This window comes from Brachyhypopomus gauderio, unplaced genomic scaffold (assembly GCF_052324685.1).
Source record: "Brachyhypopomus gauderio isolate BG-103 unplaced genomic scaffold, BGAUD_0.2 sc771, whole genome shotgun sequence".
Classification (NCBI taxonomy): domain Eukaryota; kingdom Metazoa; phylum Chordata; class Actinopteri; order Gymnotiformes; family Hypopomidae; genus Brachyhypopomus; species Brachyhypopomus gauderio.
Genome location: NW_027507591.1, coordinates 10,001 through 17,500, shown reverse-complemented (window position 1 = coordinate 17,500; position 7,500 = coordinate 10,001). Strand labels below are relative to the sequence as shown.

The following is a 7,500-nucleotide window of genomic DNA, read 5'->3' as shown; positions in this document are numbered from 1 at the left end:
ACACGTTTAGGAAGGTGCACCGTTCCTGGAGGTACTGCAATACCAGGTCGATGCGTGGGGCGAACGGGGCAAGCCCCTGTTTCGCCTCCCTGTTCTAAAAATCCATTTAATATGAAGTCCTCATATAGAGGACGTATCAGATATTAAACTGATAAGAACAGATACTACACTTGATCTTAGCCAAAAGGCCGAGAAGCGATAACCTGAAATGGGCGCTGGCCTGGGCGCCGGCCTCGCCGGCACAGGCCTCCCCTCCGCGGAGACAGCGCCCTTCCTTCCTTCCAGCCGTACGTACGCTCACCCTTCCCTTCGTGCCACGCCCACCCCTACGTTTATACACATTCTCATTGTACAGATTGTTGCGGCCCTGCCCGGAGGCAGAGCGCTCCAAAAAATCAATTTGACTCTTTGACGTTCCCCTCCACGGAAATCTTTAGTAAAAGGCGAAAGATTTGTGCGTGAATGAAGAGAAACCCGAGCTATAGCCATGTAGGCTCAGGCGTCCCGCTACGCCAACCTAAAGCCTAGCTCGTTTGTTCGCGGTAACAAGGGAGGAGCCTGCGGGGCTGTGGCTTGTTGGCAACATCAGGCAGGCAGGCAGGCAGGCAGGCAGGCAGGGCTGGCAGGCTATAATGGAGAGAGAGAGAGAGAGAGGAGGGGAAAAAACAGTAACAATCTCAAAAAAAAAAAAAAAAAAAAAAAGAACAAAAACGGAGGGAAAACTGCAAACCGCCGAAAGGGGAGTGGCCTCCGCTCGCACTGCATTTGTGACCAGCTGACAAGGCAGTGAGAGAGACAGAGACCACTCACTCCCCTTCATTCTTACTTATTCTGGTTTTTTTTAAAGGAGTGAGCGCTTTTGGCTGCTTTGTTTTATTTATTCACACAGACAGACAGACAGAGACAGACAGACAGACAAATCAACCAACAAATGTAAAAATAAAGTTTTATAATATTATATATATATATATATATATATATATATATATATATATATATATATATATACATACACACACACACACACACACACACACACACACACACACACACACACACACACACACACACACATATTACAAATTCATTAAAATAAACAGGCTGATCATACCATACAACCAGCAACAAACTCTTTCTTTTCCACACGTTTAGGAAGGTGCACCGTTCCTGGAGGTACTGCAATACCAGGTCGATGCGTGGGGCGAACGGGGCAAGCCCCTGTTTCGCCTCCCTGTTCTAAAAATCCATTTAATATGAAGTCCTCATATAGAGGACGTATCAGATATTAAACTGATAAGAACAGATACTACACTTGATCTTAGCCAAAAGGCCGAGAAGCGATAACCTGAAATGGGCGCTGGCCTGGGCGCCGGCCTCGCCGGCACAGGCCTCCCCTCCGCGGAGACAGCGCCCTTCCTTCCTTCCAGCCGTACGTACGCTCACCCTTCCCTTCGTGCCACGCCCACCCCTACGTTTATACACATTCTCATTGTACAGATTGTTGCGGCCCTGCCCGGAGGCAGAGCGCTCCAAAAAATCAATTTGACTCTTTGACGTTCCCCTCCACGGAAATCTTTAGTAAAAGGCGAAAGATTTGTGCGTGAATGAAGAGAAACCCGAGCTATAGCCATGTAGGCTCAGGCGTCCCGCTACGCCAACCTAAAGCCTAGCTCGTTTGTTCGCGGTAACAAGGGAGGAGCCTGCGGGGCTGTGGCTTGTTGGCAACATCAGGCAGGCAGGCAGGCAGGCAGGCAGGCAGGGCTGGCAGGCTATAATGGAGAGAGAGAGAGAGAGAGGAGGGGAAAAAACAGTAACAATCTCAAAAAAAAAAAAAAAAAAAAAAAAAAAAAAAAGAACAAAAACGGAGGGAAAACTGCAAACCGCCGAAAGGGGAGTGGCCTCCGCTCGCACTGCATTTGTGACCAGCTGACAAGGCAGTGAGAGAGACAGAGACCACTCACTCCCCTTCATTCTTACTTATTCTGGTTTTTTTTAAAGGAGTGAGCGCTTTTGGCTGCTTTGTTTTATTTATTCACACAGACAGACAGACAGAGACAGACAGACAGACAAATCAACCAACAAATGTAAAAATAAAGTTTTATAATATTATATATATATATATATATATATATATATATATATATATATATATATATATACATACACACACACACACACACACACACACACACACACACACACACACACACACACACACACACACACATATTACAAATTCATTAAAATAAACAGGCTGATCATACCATACAACCAGCAACAAACTCTTTCTTTTCCACACGTTTAGGAAGGTGCACCGTTCCTGGAGGTACTGCAATACCAGGTCGATGCGTGGGGCGAACGGGGCAAGCCCCTGTTTCGCCTCCCTGTTCTAAAAATCCATTTAATATGAAGTCCTCATATAGAGGACGTATCAGATATTAAACTGATAAGAACAGATACTACACTTGATCTTAGCCAAAAGGCCGAGAAGCGATAACCTGAAATGGGCGCTGGCCTGGGCGCCGGCCTCGCCGGCACAGGCCTCCCCTCCGCGGAGACAGCGCCCTTCCTTCCTTCCAGCCGTACGTACGCTCACCCTTCCCTTCGTGCCACGCCCACCCCTACGTTTATACACATTCTCATTGTACAGATTGTTGCGGCCCTGCCCGGAGGCAGAGCGCTCCAAAAAATCAATTTGACTCTTTGACGTTCCCCTCCACGGAAATCTTTAGTAAAAGGCGAAAGATTTGTGCGTGAATGAAGAGAAACCCGAGCTATAGCCATGTAGGCTCAGGCGTCCCGCTACGCCAACCTAAAGCCTAGCTCGTTTGTTCGCGGTAACAAGGGAGGAGCCTGCGGGGCTGTGGCTTGTTGGCAACATCAGGCAGGCAGGCAGGCAGGCAGGCAGGCAGGGCTGGCAGGCTATAATGGAGAGAGAGAGAGAGAGAGGAGGGGAAAAAACAGTAACAATCTCAAAAAAAAAAAAAAAAAAAAAAAAAAAAAAAAGAACAAAAACGGAGGGAAAACTGCAAACCGCCGAAAGGGGAGTGGCCTCCGCTCGCACTGCATTTGTGACCAGCTGACAAGGCAGTGAGAGAGACAGAGACCACTCACTCCCCTTCATTCTTACTTATTCTGGTTTTTTTTAAAGGTGAGCGCTTTTGGCTGCTTTGTTTTATTTATTCACACAGACAGACAGACAGAGACAGACAGACAGACAAATCAACCAACAAATGTAAAAATAAAGTTTTATAATATTATATATATATATATATATATATATATATATATATATATATATATATATACATACACACACACACACACACACACACACACACACACACACACACACACACACACACACACACACACATATTACAAATTCATTAAAATAAACAGGCTGATCATACCATACAACCAGCAACAAACTCTTTCTTTTCCACACGTTTAGGAAGGTGCACCGTTCCTGGAGGTACTGCAATACCAGGTCGATGCGTGGGGCGAACGGGGCAAGCCCCTGTTTCGCCTCCCTGTTCTAAAAATCCATTTAATATGAAGTCCTCATATAGAGGACGTATCAGATATTAAACTGATAAGAACAGATACTACACTTGATCTTAGCCAAAAGGCCGAGAAGCGATAACCTGAAATGGGCGCTGGCCTGGGCGCCGGCCTCGCCGGCACAGGCCTCCCCTCCGCGGAGACAGCGCCCTTCCTTCCTTCCAGCCGTACGTACGCTCACCCTTCCCTTCGTGCCACGCCCACCCCTACGTTTATACACATTCTCATTGTACAGATTGTTGCGGCCCTGCCCGGAGGCAGAGCGCTCCAAAAAATCAATTTGACTCTTTGACGTTCCCCTCCACGGAAATCTTTAGTAAAAGGCGAAAGATTTGTGCGTGAATGAAGAGAAACCCGAGCTATAGCCATGTAGGCTCAGGCGTCCCGCTACGCCAACCTAAAGCCTAGCTCGTTTGTTCGCGGTAACAAGGGAGGAGCCTGCGGGGCTGTGGCTTGTTGGCAACATCAGGCAGGCAGGCAGGCAGGCAGGCAGGCAGGGCTGGCAGGCTATAATGGAGAGAGAGAGAGAGAGAGGAGGGGAAAAAACAGTAACAATCTCAAAAAAAAAAAAAAAAAAAAAAAAAAAAAAAAGAACAAAAACGGAGGGAAAACTGCAAACCGCCGAAAGGGGAGTGGCCTCCGCTCGCACTGCATTTGTGACCAGCTGACAAGGCAGTGAGAGAGACAGAGACCACTCACTCCCCTTCATTCTTACTTATTCTGGTTTTTTTTAAAGGAGTGAGCGCTTTTGGCTGCTTTGTTTTATTTATTCACACAGACAGACAGACAGAGACAGACAGACAGACAAATCAACCAACAAATGTAAAAATAAAGTTTTATAATATTATATATATATATATATATATATATATATATATATATATATACATACACACACACACACACACACACACACACACACACACACACACACACACACACACACACACACACACACATATTACAAATTCATTAAAATAAACAGGCTGATCATACCATACAACCAGCAACAAACTCTTTCTTTTCCACACGTTTAGGAAGGTGCACCGTTCCTGGAGGTACTGCAATACCAGGTCGATGCGTGGGGCGAACGGGGCAAGCCCCTGTTTCGCCTCCCTGTTCTAAAAATCCATTTAATATGAAGTCCTCATATAGAGGACGTATCAGATATTAAACTGATAAGAACAGATACTACACTTGATCTTAGCCAAAAGGCCGAGAAGCGATAACCTGAAATGGGCGCTGGCCTGGGCGCCGGCCTCGCCGGCACAGGCCTCCCCTCCGCGGAGACAGCGCCCTTCCTTCCTTCCAGCCGTACGTACGCTCACCCTTCCCTTCGTGCCACGCCCACCCCTACGTTTATACACATTCTCATTGTACAGATTGTTGCGGCCCTGCCCGGAGGCAGAGCGCTCCAAAAAATCAATTTGACTCTTTGACGTTCCCCTCCACGGAAATCTTTAGTAAAAGGCGAAAGATTTGTGCGTGAATGAAGAGAAACCCGAGCTATAGCCATGTAGGCTCAGGCGTCCCGCTACGCCAACCTAAAGCCTAGCTCGTTTGTTCGCGGTAACAAGGGAGGAGCCTGCGGGGCTGTGGCTTGTTGGCAACATCAGGCAGGCAGGCAGGCAGGCAGGCAGGCAGGGCTGGCAGGCTATAATGGAGAGAGAGAGAGAGAGAGGAGGGGAAAAAACAGTAACAATCTCAAAAAAAAAAAAAAAAAAAAAAAAAAAAGAACAAAAACGGAGGGAAAACTGCAAACCGCCGAAAGGGGAGTGGCCTCCGCTCGCACTGCATTTGTGACCAGCTGACAAGGCAGTGAGAGAGACAGAGACCACTCACTCCCCTTCATTCTTACTTATTCTGGTTTTTTTTAAAGGAGTGAGCGCTTTTGGCTGCTTTGTTTTATTTATTCACACAGACAGACAGACAGAGACAGACAGACAGACAAATCAACCAACAAATGTAAAAATAAAGTTTTATAATATTATATATATATATATATATATATATATATATATATATATATATATATATATACATACACACACACACACACACACACACACACACACACACACACACACACACACACACACACACACACATATTACAAATTCATTAAAATAAACAGGCTGATCATACCATACAACCAGCAACAAACTCTTTCTTTTCCACACGTTTAGGAAGGTGCACCGTTCCTGGAGGTACTGCAATACCAGGTCGATGCGTGGGGCGAACGGGGCAAGCCCCTGTTTCGCCTCCCTGTTCTAAAAATCCATTTAATATGAAGTCCTCATATAGAGGACGTATCAGATATTAAACTGATAAGAACAGATACTACACTTGATCTTAGCCAAAAGGCCGAGAAGCGATAACCTGAAATGGGCGCTGGCCTGGGCGCCGGCCTCGCCGGCACAGGCCTCCCCTCCGCGGAGACAGCGCCCTTCCTTCCTTCCAGCCGTACGTACGCTCACCCTTCCCTTCGTGCCACGCCCACCCCTACGTTTATACACATTCTCATTGTACAGATTGTTGCGGCCCTGCCCGGAGGCAGAGCGCTCCAAAAAATCAATTTGACTCTTTGACGTTCCCCTCCACGGAAATCTTTAGTAAAAGGCGAAAGATTTGTGCGTGAATGAAGAGAAACCCGAGCTATAGCCATGTAGGCTCAGGCGTCCCGCTACGCCAACCTAAAGCCTAGCTCGTTTGTTCGCGGTAACAAGGGAGGAGCCTGCGGGGCTGTGGCTTGTTGGCAACATCAGGCAGGCAGGCAGGCAGGCAGGCAGGCAGGGCTGGCAGGCTATAATGGAGAGAGAGAGAGAGAGAGGAGGGGAAAAAACAGTAACAATCTCAAAAAAAAAAAAAAAAAAAAAAAAAAAAAAAAAGAACAAAAACGGAGGGAAAACTGCAAACCGCCGAAAGGGGAGTGGCCTCCGCTCGCACTGCATTTGTGACCAGCTGACAAGGCAGTGAGAGAGACAGAGACCACTCACTCCCCTTCATTCTTACTTATTCTGGTTTTTTTTAAAGGAGTGAGCGCTTTTGGCTGCTTTGTTTTATTTATTCACACAGACAGACAGACAGAGACAGACAGACAGACAAATCAACCAACAAATGTAAAAATAAAGTTTTATAATATTATATATATATATATATATATATATATATATATATATATATATATATATATACATACACACACACACACACACACACACACACACACACACACACACACACACACACACACACACACATATTACAAATTCATTAAAATAAACAGGCTGATCATACCATACAACCAGCAACAAACTCTTTCTTTTTTTCCACACGTTTAGGAAGGTGCACCGTTCCTGGAGGTACTGCAATACCAGGTCGATGCGTGGGGCGAACGGGGCAAGCCCCTGTTTCGCCTCCCTGTTCTAAAAATCCATTTAATATGAAGTCCTCATATAGAGGACGTATCAGATATTAAACTGATAAGAACAGATACTACACTTGATCTTAGCCAAAAGGCCGAGAAGCGATAACCTGAAATGGGCGCTGGCCTGGGCGCCGGCCTCGCCGGCACAGGCCTCCCCTCCGCGGAGACAGCGCCCTTCCTTCCTTCCAGCCGTACGTACGCTCACCCTTCCCTTCGTGCCACGCCCACCCCTACGTTTATACACATTCTCATTGTACAGATTGTTGCGGCCCTGCCCGGAGGCAGAGCGCTCCAAAAAATCAATTTGACTCTTTGACGTTCCCCTCCACGGAAATCTTTAGTAAAAGGCGAAAGATTTGTGCGTGAATGAAGAGAAACCCGAGCTATAGCCATGTAGGCTCAGGCGTCCCGCTACGCCAACCTAAAGCCTAGCTCGTTTGTTCGCGGTAACAAGGGAGGAGCCTGCGGGGCTGTGGCTTGTTGGCAACATCAGGCAGGCAGGCAGGCAG

General features: G+C 46.7%; 14 non-coding genes across 14 annotated transcripts; all 14 read right to left on the bottom strand.

Annotated features, from left to right (window-relative positions):
* Nucleotides 1-9: 9 nt before the first annotated feature.
* LOC143507986 (U2 spliceosomal RNA) lies at nucleotides 10-200 on the bottom strand. The gene has a single exon (XR_013129076.1). It is a non-coding gene; the product is annotated as a U2 spliceosomal RNA (small nuclear RNA).
* Nucleotides 201-363: 163 nt separating this feature from the next.
* Nucleotides 364-482, bottom strand: LOC143508016 (U5 spliceosomal RNA). Its single transcript, XR_013129104.1, has one exon. It is a non-coding gene; the product is annotated as a U5 spliceosomal RNA (small nuclear RNA).
* Nucleotides 483-1,151: 669 nt separating this feature from the next.
* Nucleotides 1,152-1,342, bottom strand: LOC143507985 (U2 spliceosomal RNA). Its single transcript, XR_013129075.1, has one exon. It is a non-coding gene; the product is annotated as a U2 spliceosomal RNA (small nuclear RNA).
* A 163-nt stretch (nucleotides 1,343-1,505) lies between these two features.
* On the bottom strand, nucleotides 1,506-1,624 carry LOC143508015 (U5 spliceosomal RNA). The gene has a single exon (XR_013129103.1). It is a non-coding gene; the product is annotated as a U5 spliceosomal RNA (small nuclear RNA).
* A 680-nt stretch (nucleotides 1,625-2,304) lies between these two features.
* Nucleotides 2,305-2,495, bottom strand: LOC143507984 (U2 spliceosomal RNA). Its single transcript, XR_013129074.1, has one exon. It is a non-coding gene; the product is annotated as a U2 spliceosomal RNA (small nuclear RNA).
* Nucleotides 2,496-2,658: 163 nt separating this feature from the next.
* On the bottom strand, nucleotides 2,659-2,777 carry LOC143508014 (U5 spliceosomal RNA). Its single transcript, XR_013129102.1, has one exon. It is a non-coding gene; the product is annotated as a U5 spliceosomal RNA (small nuclear RNA).
* Nucleotides 2,778-3,453: 676 nt separating this feature from the next.
* Nucleotides 3,454-3,644, bottom strand: LOC143507983 (U2 spliceosomal RNA). Its single transcript, XR_013129073.1, has one exon. It is a non-coding gene; the product is annotated as a U2 spliceosomal RNA (small nuclear RNA).
* A 163-nt stretch (nucleotides 3,645-3,807) lies between these two features.
* LOC143508012 (U5 spliceosomal RNA) lies at nucleotides 3,808-3,926 on the bottom strand. Its single transcript, XR_013129101.1, has one exon. It is a non-coding gene; the product is annotated as a U5 spliceosomal RNA (small nuclear RNA).
* Nucleotides 3,927-4,600: 674 nt separating this feature from the next.
* LOC143507982 (U2 spliceosomal RNA) lies at nucleotides 4,601-4,791 on the bottom strand. Its single transcript, XR_013129072.1, has one exon. It is a non-coding gene; the product is annotated as a U2 spliceosomal RNA (small nuclear RNA).
* A 163-nt stretch (nucleotides 4,792-4,954) lies between these two features.
* On the bottom strand, nucleotides 4,955-5,073 carry LOC143508010 (U5 spliceosomal RNA). The gene has a single exon (XR_013129099.1). It is a non-coding gene; the product is annotated as a U5 spliceosomal RNA (small nuclear RNA).
* Nucleotides 5,074-5,749: 676 nt separating this feature from the next.
* On the bottom strand, nucleotides 5,750-5,940 carry LOC143507981 (U2 spliceosomal RNA). Its single transcript, XR_013129071.1, has one exon. It is a non-coding gene; the product is annotated as a U2 spliceosomal RNA (small nuclear RNA).
* A 163-nt stretch (nucleotides 5,941-6,103) lies between these two features.
* Nucleotides 6,104-6,222, bottom strand: LOC143508009 (U5 spliceosomal RNA). Its single transcript, XR_013129098.1, has one exon. It is a non-coding gene; the product is annotated as a U5 spliceosomal RNA (small nuclear RNA).
* Nucleotides 6,223-6,904: 682 nt separating this feature from the next.
* Nucleotides 6,905-7,095, bottom strand: LOC143507980 (U2 spliceosomal RNA). Its single transcript, XR_013129070.1, has one exon. It is a non-coding gene; the product is annotated as a U2 spliceosomal RNA (small nuclear RNA).
* A 163-nt stretch (nucleotides 7,096-7,258) lies between these two features.
* Nucleotides 7,259-7,377, bottom strand: LOC143508008 (U5 spliceosomal RNA). Its single transcript, XR_013129097.1, has one exon. It is a non-coding gene; the product is annotated as a U5 spliceosomal RNA (small nuclear RNA).
* Between the last annotated feature and the right edge of the window lie 123 nt (nucleotides 7,378-7,500).